The sequence below is a fragment of the Stenella coeruleoalba genome (genome assembly GCF_951394435.1).
Source record: "Stenella coeruleoalba genome assembly, chromosome: 7".
In the NCBI taxonomy this organism is placed as follows: domain Eukaryota; kingdom Metazoa; phylum Chordata; class Mammalia; order Artiodactyla; family Delphinidae; genus Stenella; species Stenella coeruleoalba.
This window is the reverse complement of record NC_137153.1, coordinates 37,438,225-37,454,041: the sequence shown is the minus strand read 5'-3', so window position 1 is coordinate 37,454,041 and position 15,817 is coordinate 37,438,225. Positions and strand designations below refer to the sequence as shown.

The following is a 15,817-nucleotide window of genomic DNA, read 5'->3' as shown; positions in this document are numbered from 1 at the left end:
CACTAGACTTGATTGAGTTGGAAGTCCTGGCATTTTATGATCTTGGTCAAGTCATTTGATCTTTCCAGGCTTTACCTCTGTTACCTATAAGATGAGGCTTATACTACTTACCTCATAAGTTCTATAAAGAGCAAATGAAATGATGTAAACTCTAACGTACTAAACATATTAAGAGGTCCCCACTAGGTTGACCCCACCAGTGTCTGGAGGGCTGGCACCATGTCAGTCTTATTGCTATTGAATCTTCATAAGTTTCTGCCGGAAGTTACGTTGGATGACCAAATCAGTGAGATAGTTCAGTCCTGTGTTCCCTGCCCTCGTGGCAAATACACTCAGATGGACCTATGCACAAGGCATTGTTAATGTATCTGATGTAATGAAGGCAAATTGGGCTCTTTTCTTGAACTTCAGCCTGTACAGAGAGAAGCTAGGCTGTGCATGTTTACGTGAAATAAGCCCATCGAGAAATCCAGTGTAAACACTGGAAGTTTCCCTCAGTAGGCAGAGAGCAGTGGGTTTTATTGGGAACAGATTCATCACGCTGTTAAGTTTTCTAATTATAAGGCCACTGTTTGCTTTAACTGACTATTGAAAATATGTCTGTTCACCAAACTTTCATCTTCTTCCTAATAGTACATCTTAGAAAGAGCATTATGTTAATTACAGTAGCATATAACTAACTTAAATGACAAGGAAAGGAGTAAAAATGAAAAAGAGCAAGAAAATCTATCCATAACAGGTGACGTGTCAACCAATTAGAATTTTACTCCCTTCTCCATAAGATGAGACTTTAAACATTTTTGGCCATAGTGCTCATATAATGTTAACCTCTCATAGAATAAATTGAGACCATGCACGTGTTGTATGTGTGGGTTTATTTCAAAATAATTACAGAGTCCAGGAAGTTGCAAAGAAATGTACAGGGAGGTCCCATGTACCTATTACCCAGCCTTCCCGAGTGTTAACATCTTGCATAACTATAGCATGATGTGAAAACCAGGAAATTGACATTGGTACAATCCACAGAGTTTATTCAGATTTCACCAGCTATACATGTATCCATTTCTGTGTGTGTGTGTGTGTGTGTGTGTATAGCTCTATGCAATTTTATCATGTATGTATCATGGTACATGACATGTAACCACCACCACAATCAAGATACTTACGTATACCGTCACCACAAGGCTCCCTCATACTGTCCCTTTTCAGCTGTACCTACCCCTTCCCCCATCCTTAACCTCTGGCAACCACTAATATATTCTTTCTATAATTATTTCACAAAAGTTATATAAATTGTATTATACAATATGTATCATTTTGAAATTAGCTGTTTACACTCAGCATAATTTCCTTGAGGTTCATCCAAGTTGTTGTGTGCATCAATAGTTTATTCATTTTTATGGCTGAGTAGAATTCTATGGTATGGATGTTTGTTTAACCGGTCACCACTGACAGACACTTGAATAGTTTCCACTACTTGGCTATTACAAATAAAGCTTCTGTGAACATGCATGTCAAATTTCTGTGTGAAAATAAGTTTTCTCTTTTTTTTTTAGTATAAATTTATTTATTTGTTTTTTGGCTGCGTTGGGTCTTCATTGCGACATGTGGGCTTTCTCTAGTTGCGGCGAGCAGGGGCTACTCTTTGTTGCAGTACACTGGCTTCTCATTGCAGTGGCTTCTCTTTGTTGCAGAGCATGGACTCTAGGCATGCAGGCTTCAGTAGTTGTGGCACGCAGGCTCAGTAGTTGCGGTGCACGGGCTTAGTTGCTTCTCAGCGTGTGGGATCTTCCTGGATCAAGGCTCAAACCCATGTCCCCTGCTGGGATCTTCCTGGATCAGGGCTCAAACCCATGACCCCTGCTTTGGCAGGCAGATTCTTAACCACTGCACCACCAGGAAAGTCCCGAAAATAAGTTTTCATTTCTTTGGATAAATGTATAAGGCAGTACAATTGCTGAATCACATGGTAAGTCCATTTTTAGTTTTAAAAGGAACTGCCAAACTACTTCCCAGTGAGGGTTACCATTTTACATTCCTGCCAGCAATATATAAGTGATCTAGTTTTCCCATATTGTCTCCAGCATTTAGTGTCATCACTTTTTTATTTTAGCCAATTGGATAGGTATGTAGTGATATTGCATTATGGTTTTAATTTGCATTTCTCTAATACTTAATGGTATCGTTTCATGTGCTTATTTGCCATATGTATATCCTCTTCAGTGAAATGTCTGTGCATGTCTTTTGCCCATTTTCTAATTGGATTATTTGATTTTTAATGTTGAGTTTTGACAGTTTTCTGTTTCATTGATTTATAATCTTTATTATTTTTTTCTTTCTCCTTGCAGTGGGTTTATTTTGCTCTTCTTTTTCTAGTTTCTTGAGTTAGGAACTTAGATCGTAGATTTGAGGTCTTTCCTCTTTTTGAATATAAAGAGTGTTACAAATTTACCTCTGCCACTGTTTTAGCTGTATCCCACAAACTTTGATATATGCATTTTCATTCTTATATTTAAAAAAAATATCCTTTGAGACTTTTTTTTTGACTGTTCAGAAGGATGTTGTATAATTTCCAAGTGTTTGGAGATTTTTCTAGTTTTATTCCATTATGTATGATTTTCAGTTCTTTTAAATTTGTTAATATTTGTTTTGTGACCTAGGATCCATTGTGGTAAATGTTCCCCGGGTGCTTGAAAAGAATATGTATTCTGCTGTTGTTAGGTAAAGTGTTCTATAAATATCAGATTAGATCTTGTCGGTTGATGGTGTTTGTTCAGTTCTTCTCGATCCTTGCTGATTTTCTGTCTAGTAGTTCTATCAATTGCTGCAAGTGGGGTGTTAAAGAAACCAACTGCAATTACGGATTTGCCTATTTCTCCTTTCAGCTTTATCAGATTTTGCTGCATGTACTTTTATTTTTAAGCTCTGTTGTTTGGTGCATACACATTTAGGATGGCTATAACTTCTTTTAGAATTAATACTCTTTCTCTCGTACTTTTCTTTGCTCTGAAGTCTACTTTATTTGATATTAATATAGTCACTCCTACTCTTTAAATTCATGTTTGCATGATATATCGTTTTTCTACTCTTTTACTTTCAACCTACCAATGTTATGTTTGAAGTGAGTTTTTGTAGACAGTTGCTTTTGTAGTTGAATTGGGTTTTGTCTTTTAATTGACATATTTAGACCATTTACAGTTAAGTATTGACATAACAGGGCTTAAATCTGACATTTTATTTGTTTTATGTTTGCTCTTCTGTGTTTGTCATTCTTCTGTTTTTTCCTTCCATTCTGATTATTTATAATGTTTTTAAGTATATTGTTTTTTCTAGGTTTCGTAGTGGTTTCTCTAGGTGATACCATTTACATATGTCACTTATCACAGCCTACTGTTGTTGACATTTTATTCCTTCAACTGCAGTGCAGAAACCTTACATTTAGGTCCCTTTACCCTTCCCATTTTTAAGATATATTTTGTCTTAAATATTTCATCTACATACTTTGAGTACCACATCACATGGTATTATAACTTTGGCTCCAACCATAAAATATGATTAAAGAAACCTGTGAGGTGAAGAATAGTCCATTACATTTACTTCTATTTTTACCCATTCTGTTCTTATTTCCTTTATGAATCTCCCAACCTTCTTCTGATATAATTTTCTTTTTGTTGCAGGAGCTTCCTTTAGCCATCCTTTAAGAGTAGATCTGCTAGCAACAAATTCTCTTAATTTTCCTTCACTTGAGAACGTCTTTATATTCTCTTTACTTCTGAAAGAGAGTTTCACTATATACAGCATTCAGAGTTGATATCTCTTTCAATACTTGAAAAATATTGTGCCACTTCCTTTTGGCCTCCATATTTTCAGATGAAAAAACCACTGTCATTTGAATGGATGTTCCTTTATGGATAATGTGACACTTCTTTCTGATTGTTTTCAAGACTTTTTCCTTCTCTTTGATTTTCAGAAGTTTAGCAGTGCTGGGTCTTGGTGTGGATTTCTTTGGGTTTTTCCTATATGGGATTTGCTCAACTTCTTGAAACTGTAGGTTTATGTCTTTTGCAAAATTTGGGGAGTTCTCAGTCATTATTTCTTTGAATACTTTTTCAGTTCCACATTCTTCCTCCTCTTGTTCTGAGACTGTAATGATATAAACGTCAGATCTTCTGTTATTTTCCCACAGAACCCTGAAGCTCTGCTTATTTTTTCCAATCTATATTCTTGCTGTTGTTAAAACTGAGTTAAGTTTATTGATCTGCCTTCAAGTTCACTGATTCTATTTTCCATTATCTCTACTCTACTCATCAGGCTCATCCACTGAGTTTTTATTTTAATGATTGTATTTTTCAACTCTATAATTTCCACTTGGTTCTTTTTGATAACATCTTTTTCTTTGCTCAAATTTTCTATTTTCTTATTTATTTAAAGATACTGTTTAATTGATTGTTTAAGCATTTTTTGATTACAGCTGCTTTAAAAACCTTGTGAGATAATTCCAGTATCTGACTCTTCCTGGAATTGGCTCTTCTGGAGGAAAATTAATGATCCAAACCTCAAAACTTTTTGAAGCCAGTGGTGAACTGATTGAACTACAGCTGCAACAAAAACAAGCCACTGTTTGACTACAGGTTATATTGACTTAGCCTGACAAAGGAAAGAGCATACCTTTTCCTGGGGTAAATATTATCTATTTTAGTCTTTTTTTTTACCCTCAGCTGAGTAAGCAGAAAAACAAACATGAAAGAAAGAAAGGTGAAGAAATAGGAACATGTGACCCAAAATCAAGGAAAAAATTAGTCACTAGAAGCAGACCACCAAAAACCCAGATGTTGGAATTAGCAGACAAGGACTTTAAAATAACTATGATAAATATGTTAAAGGATCTAATAGAAAAGGTAGACAATAGATGGGGAATATCAGGAGGAAAAAAGGAAATGCTAAGAAAGAACTAAATGGAAAGTCAAAAAAAAAGAAAAAAGATATTAAATGACACATTTATATAATGGGATAAAGAGTAGACTAGACACAGAGAAGAAAGGATCAATGAACCTGAAGACAAGTCAATAGAATTTATCTGAAATAAAGTGAAGCATATTTCTCTGAAATAAAATAAAATGAAGAGAAAAACTAATGAGAACACTGAACAGAGCATCTCAGAACTATAGAATATTATCAAATGGTCTGACACGTAAGTAGTTGTGGTCCCAGAGGGAGATGAGAGAGAATGCAGAAACAAAATATTTGAAGAGATAATGGCCAATAATTTTACAAAATTTGTCAGAGAAATTGACCCACAAATCTAACATGATCAGCAAACCCCAAGCAGAATAACGAACTTAAAACAAAATGACACCTATGAAGGTCATGTCAAATGCTAAATATCAAAGATAAATAGAAAATCTAAAGTGCAGCCAAATTAAAAAGACACATTACATTCAGGGAAACAACATTAGAAACGTCGGCAGGCATTTCCTCAGAAATAATGGAAGCTGAACACAGGGTAGAAAAGATCACTACAGCAGAATAGGGTATCTAGAAATTGATCCATACATACATGGTCAACTGGTTTTTCACAAAGATGTCAAGGGAAATCAGTGGGGGGAGATGGGGCTGAAAAAACTATATATCACTATGAACATGAGTGAACCTCAGCCCCTACCTTACTCCATAAGGAAAAATTAATTTGAGATGAATTGTAGCTCTAGATATGAAAACTAGAACTGTAACTCTTCTTTTTTTTATTTTATTTATTTTTTTATACAGCAGGTTCTTATTAGTCATCAGTTTTATACACATCAGTGTATACATGTCAATCCCAATCACACAATTCATCACACCACCACCACCACCACCCACCCTGCAGCTTTCTCCCCTTGGTGTCTATACGTTTGTTCTCTACATCTGTGTCTCAATTTTTGCCCTGCAAACTGGTTCATCTGTACCATTTTTCTAGGTTCCACATACATGCGTTAATATACGATATTTGTTTTTCTCTTTCTGACTTACTTCACTCTGTATGACAGTCTCTGGATCCATCCACGTCTCTACAAATGACCCAATTTCGTTCCTTTTTGTGGCCGAGTAATATTCCATTGTATATATGTACCACATCTTCTTTATCCATTCATCTGTCGATGGGCATTTAGGTTGCTTTCATGACCTGGCTATTGTAAATACTGCTGCAATGAACATTGGGGTGCATGTGTCTTTTTGAATTATGGTTTTGTCTGGGTATATGCCCAGCAGTGGGATTGCTGGGTCATTTGGTAATTCTTAGTTTTTTAAGGAACCTCCAACTGTTCTCCATAGTGGCTGTATCAATTTACATTCCCACCAACAGTGCAAGAGGCTTCCCTTTTCTCCACACCCTCTCCAGCATTAGTCGTTTGTAGATTTTCTGATGATGCCCATTCTGACTGGTGTGAGGTGATACTTCATTGTAGTTTTGATTTGCATTTTTCTAATAATTAGTGATGCTGAGCAGCTTTTCATGTGCTTCTTAGCCATCTGTCTGTCTTCTTTAGAGAAAAGTCTATTTAGGTCTTCTTCCCATTTTTGGATTAGGTTGTTTGTTTTTTTAATATTGAGCTGCATGAGCTGTTTATATATTTTGGAGATTAATCCTTTGTTGATTCGTTTGCAAATATTTTCTCCCATTCTGAGGATTGTCTTTTCGTCTTGTTTATGGTTTCCTTTGCTGTGCAAAAGCTTTTAAGTTTCATTAAGTCCCATTTGTTTATTTTTGTTTTTATTTCCATTTCTCTAGGAGGTGGATCAAAAAAGATCTTGCTGTGATTTATGTCAAAAAGTGTTCTTCCTATGTTTTCCTGTAAGAGTTTTATAGTGTCCGGTCTTACATTTAGGTCTTTAATCCATTTTGAGTTTATTTTTGTGTATGGTGTTAGGGAGTGTTCTAATTTTATTCTTTTACATATAGTTGTCCACTTTTCCCAGCACCACTTATTGAAGAGGCTGTCTTTTCTCTCTTGTATATGCTTGCCTCCTTTGTCATAGATTAGTTGAACATAGGTGTGTGGGTTTATCTCTGGACTTTCTATCTTGTTGCATTGATCTATATTTCTGTTTTTGTGCTAGTACCATATTGTCTTGATTACTGTAGCTTTGTAGTATAGTCTGAAGTCAGGGAGTCTGATTCCTCCAGCTCCGATTTTTTCCCTCAAGACTGCTTTGGCTATTCGGGGTCTTTTGTGTCTCCATAGAAATTTTAAGATTTTTTGTTCTACTTCCATAAAAAATGCCATTGGTAATTTGATAGGGATTGCATTGAATCTGTACATTGCTTTGGGTAGTATAGTCATTTTCACAATATTGATTCTTCCAATCCAAGAACATGGTATATCTCTCCATCTGTTGGTATCATCTTTAATTTCTTTCATCAGTGTCTTATAGTTTTCTGCATACAGGTCTTTTGTCTCCCTAGGTAGGTTTATTCCTAGGTATTTTATTCTTTTTGTTGCAGTGGTAAATGGGAGTGTTTCCTTAATTTCTCTTTCAGATTTTTCATCATTAGTGTATAGGAATGCAAGAAATTTCTGTGCATTAATTTTGTATCCTGCAACTTTACCAAATTCATTGATTAACTCTAGTAGTTTTCTGGTAGCATCTTCAGGATTCTCTATGTATAGTATCATGTCATCTGCAAACAGTGACAGTTTTACTTCTTCTTTTCCAGTTTGTTTTCCTTTTATTTCTTTTTGTCCTCCAATTGCCGTGGCTAGGACTTCCAAAACTATGTTGAATAATGGTGAGAGTGGACATCCTTGTCTTGTTCCTGATCTTAGAGGAAATGCTTTCAGTTCTTCACCATTGAGAATGATGTTTGCTGTGGGTTTGTCATATATGGCCTTCATTATGTTGAGGTAGATTCCCTCGATGCCCACTTTCTGGAGAGTTTTTATCATAAATCGGTGTTGAATTTTGTCAAAATCTTTTTCTGCATCTATTGAGATGATCATATGGTTTTTATTCTTCAGTTTGTTAATATGGTGTATCACATTGATTTGCGCATATTGAAGAATCTTTGCATCCCTGGGATAAATCCCACTTTATCATGGTGTATGATCCTTTTAATGTGTTGTTGGATTCCGTTTGCTAGTATTTTGTTGAGGATTTTTGCATCTATATTCATCAGTGACATTGGTCTGTAATTTTCTTTTTTTCTGGTACCTTTGTCTGGTTTTGGTATCAGGGTGATGGTGGCCTCATAGAATGAGTTTGGGAGTGTTCCTTCCTCTACAATAATTTGGAAGAGTTTGTGAAGGATGGGTGTTAGCTCTTCTCTAAATGTTTGAAAGAATTCACCTGTGAAGCCATCTGGTCCTGGACTTTTGTTTGTTGGAGGATTTTTAATCACAGTTTCAATTTCATTACTTGTGATTGGTCTGTTCATATTTTCTATTTCTTCCTGGTTCAGTCTTGGATGGTTATATCTTTCTAAGAATTTGTCTATTTCTTCCAGGTTGTCCATTTTATTGGCATAGAGCTGCTTGTAGTAGTCTCTTAGGATGCTTTGTATTTCTGCGGTGTCTGTTGTAACTTCTCCTTTTTCATTTCTAGTTTTACTGATTTGAGTCCTCTCCCTCTTTTTCTTGATGAGTCTGGCTAATGGGTTTATCAATTTTGTTTATGTTCTCAAAGAACCAGCTTTTCATTTTATTGATCTTTGCTATTATTTTATTTGTTTCTATTTCATTTATTTATGCTCTGATTTTTTTTTTTTTTTTTTTTTTTTTTGCGGTACGCGGGCCTTTCACTGTTGTGGCCTCTCCCGTTGCGGAGCACAGGCTCCAGACGTGCAGGCTCAGCGGCCATGGCTCACGGGCCCAACCGCTCCGCGGCATGTGGGATCTTCCCAGACCGGGGCACGAACCTGCATCCCCTGCATCGTCAGGTGAACTCTGAACCACGGCGCCACCAGGGAAGCCCCTCTGATCTTTATGATTTCTCTCCTTCTGCTAACTTTGGGTTTTGTTTGTTCTTCTTTCTCTAGTTCCTTTAGGTGTAAAGTTAGATTGTTTATTTGAGATTTTTCTTGTTTCTTGAGGTAGGCTTGTATAGCTATAAACTTCCCTCTTAGAACTGCTTTTGCTGCATCCCATAGGTTTTGGATCGTCGTGTTTTCATTGTCCTTTGTCTCTAGGTATTTTTTTGATTCCCTCTTTGATTTATTCAGTGATCTCTTGGTTATTTAGTAACGTATTGTTTAGCCTCCATGTGTTTGTGTTTTTTATGTTTTTTTCCCTGTAATTGATTTCTAATCTCATAGCATTGTAGTCAGAAAAGATGCTTGATATGATTAAAGTTTTCTTAAATTTACTGAGGCTTGATTTGTGACCCAAGTTGTGATCTATCCTGAAGAATGTTCCATACGCACTTGAGAAGAAAGTGTAATCTGCTGATTTTGGATGGAATGTCCTATAAATATCAATTAAATCTATCTGGTCTGTTGTGTCATTTAAAGTTTATGTTTCCTTATTAATTTTCTGTTTGGATGATCTGTCCATTGGTGTGAGGTGTTAAAGTCCCCCACTATTATTGTGTTACTGTTGATTTCCTCTTTTATAACTGTTAGCAGCTGCCTTATGTATTGAGATGCTCCTATGTTGGGTGTATATATATTTATAATTGTTATATCTTCTTCTTGGATTGATCCCTTGATCATTATGTAGAGTTCTTCCTTGTCTCTTGTAACATTCTTTATTTTAAAGTGTATTTTATCTGATATGAGTACTCTGCTCCAGCTTTCTTTTGATTTCCATTTGCATGGACTATCTTTTTCCATCCCCTCACTTTCAGTCTGTATGTGTCCCTAGGTTTGAAGTGGGTCTCTTGTAGACAGCATATAGATGGGTTTTGTTTTTGTATCCATTCAGCAAGCCTGTGTCTTTTGGTTGGAGCATGTAATCCATTCACGTTTAAGGTAATTATTGATATGTAGGTTCCTATTACCATTTTCTTAATTGTTTTGGGTTTGGTTTTGTAGGTTCTTTTCTTCTCTTGTGTTTCCCACTTAGAGAAGTTCCTTTTGCATTTGTTGTAGAGCTGGTTTGGTGGTGCTGAATTCTCTTAGCTTTTGCTTGTCTATAAAGCTTTTGATTTCTCCATCGAATCTGAATGAGATCCCTGCTGGGTAGCGTGATCTTGGTTGTAGGTTCTTCCCTTTCATCACTTTAAGTATATCATGCTACTCCCTTCTGGCTTGTAGAGTTTCTGCTGAGAAATCAGCTGTTAACCTTATGGGAATTCCCTTGTATGTTTTTTGTCGTTTTTCCCTTGCTGCTTTCAATAATTTTTCTCTGCCTTTAATTTTTGCCAATTTGATTTCTATGTGTCTCGGTGTGTTTCTCCTTGGGTTTATGTTGCCTGGAACTCTCTGCACTTCTTGGTCTTGGGTGGCTACCTCCTTTCCCATGTTAGGGAAGTTTTCAACTATAATCTCTTCAAATATTTCCTTGGGTCCTTTCTCTCTCTCTTCTCCTTCTGGGACCCCTATAATGCGAATGTTGTTGCATTTAATGTTGTCCCAGAGGTCTCTTAGGCTGTATTCATTTCTTTTCATTCTTTTTTCTTTATTCTGTTCCACAGCAGTGAATTCCACCATTCTGTCTTCCAGGTCACTTATCCGTTCTTCTGCCTCAGTTATTCTGCTATTGATTCCTTCTAGCGTATTTTTCATTTCAGTTATTGTATTGTTCATCTCTGTTTGTTTGTTCTTTAATTCTTCTAGATCTTTGTTAAACATTTCTTGCATCTTCTTGATCTTTGCCTCCATTCTTTTTCCGAGGTCCTGGATCATCTTCACTATCATTATTCTGAATTCTTTTTCTGGAAAGTTGCCTATCTCCACTTCATTTAGTTGTTTTTCTGGGGTTTTATCTTGTTCCTTCATCTGGTACATAGCCCTCTGCCTTTTCATCTTGTCTGTCTTTCTGTGAATGTGGTTTTTGTTCCACAGGATGCAGGACTGTAGTTCTTCTTGCTTCTGCTGTGTGTAACAGAAGACTGTTAGAACTCTCTAGAACTATAACTCTTCTATTTTTTTTTTTTTTTTTGTGGTCGCACCACATGTGGCTTGTGCTTTCTCAGTTCCCTGACCAGAGACTGAACCCAGGCCCCGGCAGAGATATCTCAGAGTCCTAACCACTGGACCCCCAGGGAATTCCCTGTAACTCTTCTAGAAGAAAATATAAAATACTTTTATGACTTTGGAGTACACATAGATTTCTTAGTACATAAAAAGCACTAACCATAAATGATAAAAATTAATACAATTTAAATTTTTATTATAAATTTTTGAAAATGAATAGGTTAGCCATAGACCGGGACAAAATATTCACATTATAAAGGACTTACGTTTCAAATATATAAAGAAGACAAATAACCCAATCTAAAATGATTTACAGATGGTCAATCGCACATAAAAAAGTATACAAAATCATCAGTCATCAGGAGAATGCAAATATTCAAAGCACTCTGAGATACCACTTATATGTCTACAAGAATTTCTAATGGGTAAGATTGGCTAAAATAAAATATTATTTTGTTTTACCAAATGTTAACAAGTATATACAACATCTGGAACGCTCATCTATTGCTGGTGTAACTGTAAAATGGTATAGCCACTTTGAAAAACGTTTTTGTAGTTTCTTATAAAGTTAAAAATACACCCACCGTATGACCTAGGAATCTCACTCTGAAGAATTTATTCAAAAGAAGTTATCCACCAAAAGGCTTGTACAAAAATATTTATAACAGGGCTTCCCTGTTGGCACAGTGGTTGAGAATCTGCCTGCCAATGCAGGGAACGGGGGTTTGAGCCCCGGTCCAGGAAGATCCCACATGCCGTGGAGCAACTAAGCCTGTGCTCCACAACTACTGAGCCTGCACTCTAGAGCCCATGCTCCGCAACAAGAGAAGCCACCACAATGAGAAGCCCACACACCGCAATGAAACGTAGCCCCCGCTCGCCACAACTAGAGAAGGCCCACGTGCAGCAACGAAGACCCAACACAGCCATAAATAAATAAATAAATTTATTTTAAAAATATATTTATAGCAGCCTAATTCTTAATATTGTCAAACTTTAAGCAACCCAAATGCCTACTAACAGGAGAATAAATTAATTGTAATATATTAGTATAATGAAATACTACCCAGCAATAAGAAGGAATAAACTACTCAATGACACAGCAACATGGATGTCAAAAACATTGTGTTTAGCAAAAGAAGCCAGGTACAAAATAATATATACTATATGACTCCATTTTTATGAAATTCAAGAATAGGCAAAATTAATGTATGTGCTGGAAAAGTAGCTCTCTTTGGGGCGAGGATGGAGATTGACTGGAATAAGGCATGAGGGAACTTTCTGGGTAATGGAAATGTCCTATCTCTTGATTTCAGTGGTGGTTACTTGTGTGTATTCAGTTGTCAAGAACCCTTAAGATCTGTTCATTCTGTTGTATGTAAATTAAATTGAATTCAACTAAGAAAGAAAACTTTCACCAAGTATCTTTAGTGTGAGAGAGACCTGGGTTCTAGGCCTCAGCTCCACTATCTAATAGCACTGCTACCATGGGCAGGGTATTTAACCTCTCTGAGCCTTAGTTTTCTCATCTCAAAAGTAAGGATCAAAGCAATATCTACCCAATCTATCCTTGCAGGATTACAGTGCAAGGCCCTTTAGATCACATGCTAAAATGAGTCTAGTGAGTGAAGGTTACAAGAGTAGAGAAAGGAGAAAGTCAGTGAACTCAGCCTGATTTCATGGGTGAGTCAGGTCTTCAGCCTTAAAATGAGTATAAAATGAGCAGATGAGGAGACATTTAAGAACACAGAATATAAACCAGGATTTTAACAACCTACATATAAAATCCTGTTTTAACTTTGTCATTGACCCATTTCATCATAGACCCTATGAAATGAGTGGCTTAGTAGTCCATCAGTCTTGTGCCGCTGTGAGGAGAGACTGTCCAGAGCCAGTTATCCTCAGAAAAATAAACTCATTGAATACAGGCAACATTCGTTCATTCATTCATTCATCAACCACTGACTGAACAACAATTGTGTACTAAGCACAGTACCAGATATTAGAGATACAAACACGAATAACATAGGTCTCTTGCTCTTAAGAAAACAATAATGCAGAAACAACTTTACATGGTTCTTAGAAAGAAACATGTAAAGTGTGTAATTGCTTTTAAAAATTAGATCACGGGCTTCCCTGGTGGCGCAGTGGTTAAGAATCCGCCTGACAATGCAGGGGACACGGGTTCGAGCACTGGTCTGGGAAGATCCCACATGCCGCAGAGCAACTAAGCCCATGTGCCACAACTACTGAGCCTGCGCTCTAGAGTCCGTGAGCCACAACTACTGAAGCCCACACGCCTAAGAGCCCGTGCTCCGCAACAAGGGAAGCCACTGCAGTGAAAAGCCCACGCACTGTAACAAAGAGTAGCTCCCGCTTGCTGCAACTAGAGGAAGCCCATGTGCGCAACAAAAACCCAACGCAGCCAAAAATAAATTTATAAATATATATATAGATATAGATCGTGGAACATTTACAGAAATTAATCATGTCTGAGGACTTACTAAAAATGTCATTCAGTTCCTCAAAAATAGAAATAAGACTATCTCTGATCCCAATGCAATAAAATAATAAAGTTAAGAAATATTAAAGGAGAAACAATACCTCCCCCCAAAAAACTCTTCTCTCTTAGCCTTTGCATCAAAGAAGAAATTAGACCTAAACTGCAGCATATCTAGAGAAAAACATAAATGAAAACACCCTATAGCTCAATCTATAGGGTGACACTGAAATTGTTTTTGATGACAAATTCATAGCCCAACATCATTTCTCAGGAGGTTGGAAAACAACAATGAAATCAACCTAAAGAACACAGAAGAAATAGAGATCAAAGCAAACATGAAGTAATTAGAAAACATGAAAAAGAAAGCCAGAATTAATAATCCAAAAGTTGATATTTTGCCAAAACCAATAAAACAGAAATAACTATTGGCTAGCTTAATTAAGAGGGAAAAAGGAAGAACTTGCTAATACAGAAGATTAGAAACGAAAAATGGCAAACAACAACAGATGCGGAGGAAATTAAAAGAATCGTAAATAGTACTTCATAAGGTTTTCAGCAAATAGTTTTGACAATCTGGGTGAAATAAATGATTTTCTAAGAACATATGAATCACCAAAAATTGATACCAGAAGAACTATTCCTAAACAACCAAATAAACAATAACCATGGAAGAAATTGAGAAAGTTATCAAAGAGTTTTCCCTGGAAAAACATCAGACCCAGGGGGTTATATAGGTGAATTTGCCCAGCATTTCAATAAACAGGCAAGTCCTAACCATAAAAATATTTTCATAGAAAGTGAGGTTTTCAAGTTATATTTATGAAGCCAGCAAACTACTTATACCATAACCTGACAAGTTAGAATAATAACATACTACAAACTACTCTTATTTGTGATATCAATGTAAAAATCGTACATAGACTATTAAAAATAATTCAGTAGTATATAACATATCAAAAACATGATAAAACAAAACCTGGTGAGTTTTATACCAAAAGTATAAGAATGGCTTCACCTTAAGAAATGTATTAACATAGCTTAATAGAGGACAAAGAGTCAACGCTCGATAGGTGCAAAAAAAAAAAAGCAGTTAACAAAATTCAACAATATTCCTAATAAACACTTTTAGAGAAAATAGGACAAGGTTAATATTTCTTTAACATTATTTAAACTATGTGTATGTGTGTGTGTATATTTGTAATCGAAAGCCAGCATTATGCTTAATAGTGAAACACAGAAACCATTCTGTTTAAAGTGAAGATTAAAACAAGACAAGGTACCCACCATCACCATCATTATGTAACCTAATTTGGATTCTAGACCAGTGGTCAGTAAACTACCACCTGTGGACCAACTGCCTGTTTTTGTGAATAAGTTTTATGGAACACAGTATTGACCATTTATTTTCATATTGTCTATGTCTGCTTTCATGCTACAGTTGCAGAATGGAGTAGTTGTGACACAGGACATATGTGATAAAGTCCACAGTATTTACTGTCTGGCCCTTTATAGAAAAAGTTTGACCATCTCTGTTCTAGACAGTACAAGTAGACAAGGTAAAGAATAAAATACATAATTATTAAAAGGAAGAAGTGAAATTATCATTAGTTGCAGAAGATACATCGAAAACCCAAGATAATCAATTGAACAGAAAACGCAAACAATAGGAGAATTCAACAAGATGGATGGCTGCAAAATAAATTTCTTTAAAAATCATTAATTTTCTATTTTATGAACAATAAAAAATTATAGTAGAAGAAGAACTCTCGTTTAGAAAAACACACACAAAAAAACATTTCTCGGGATAAACCTAAGAAATGTGTCTAGAAACATATGAAGAAAAACCTACACTTTCTTGAGGATCATAAGGGAAGGAAAATGATAGACTTATAAAAATATACCTATCACTTATTTTACAGTAAGCTCTTACAAAAAAGAAACAACTTCAAATACTCTGTAAATTCAACGTGATGCCAATTAAAATATCAGTAGGAAATGGGTTGAATTGGTGGGGGAAAGGGGACTTAAAAATGATACTAAATAGGGACTTCCCTGGTGGCGCAGTGGTTGAGAGTCCGCCTGCCGATGCGGGGGAGATGGGTTCGTGCCCCGGTCCGGGAAGATCCCACATGCCGCAGAGCGACTGGGCCCGTGAGCCATGGCCGCTGAGCCTGTGCGTCCGGAGCCTGTGCTCCGCGACGGGA

General features: G+C 36.3%; 1 protein-coding gene across 2 annotated transcripts in view; it reads left to right on the top strand.

The window, feature by feature from the left end:
* AOPEP (aminopeptidase O (putative)) overlaps positions 1–15,817 on the top strand; it is a 359,010-nt gene that overhangs the window by 167,061 nt on the left and 176,132 nt on the right. The gene's annotated exons all lie outside the window — the stretch shown is intronic.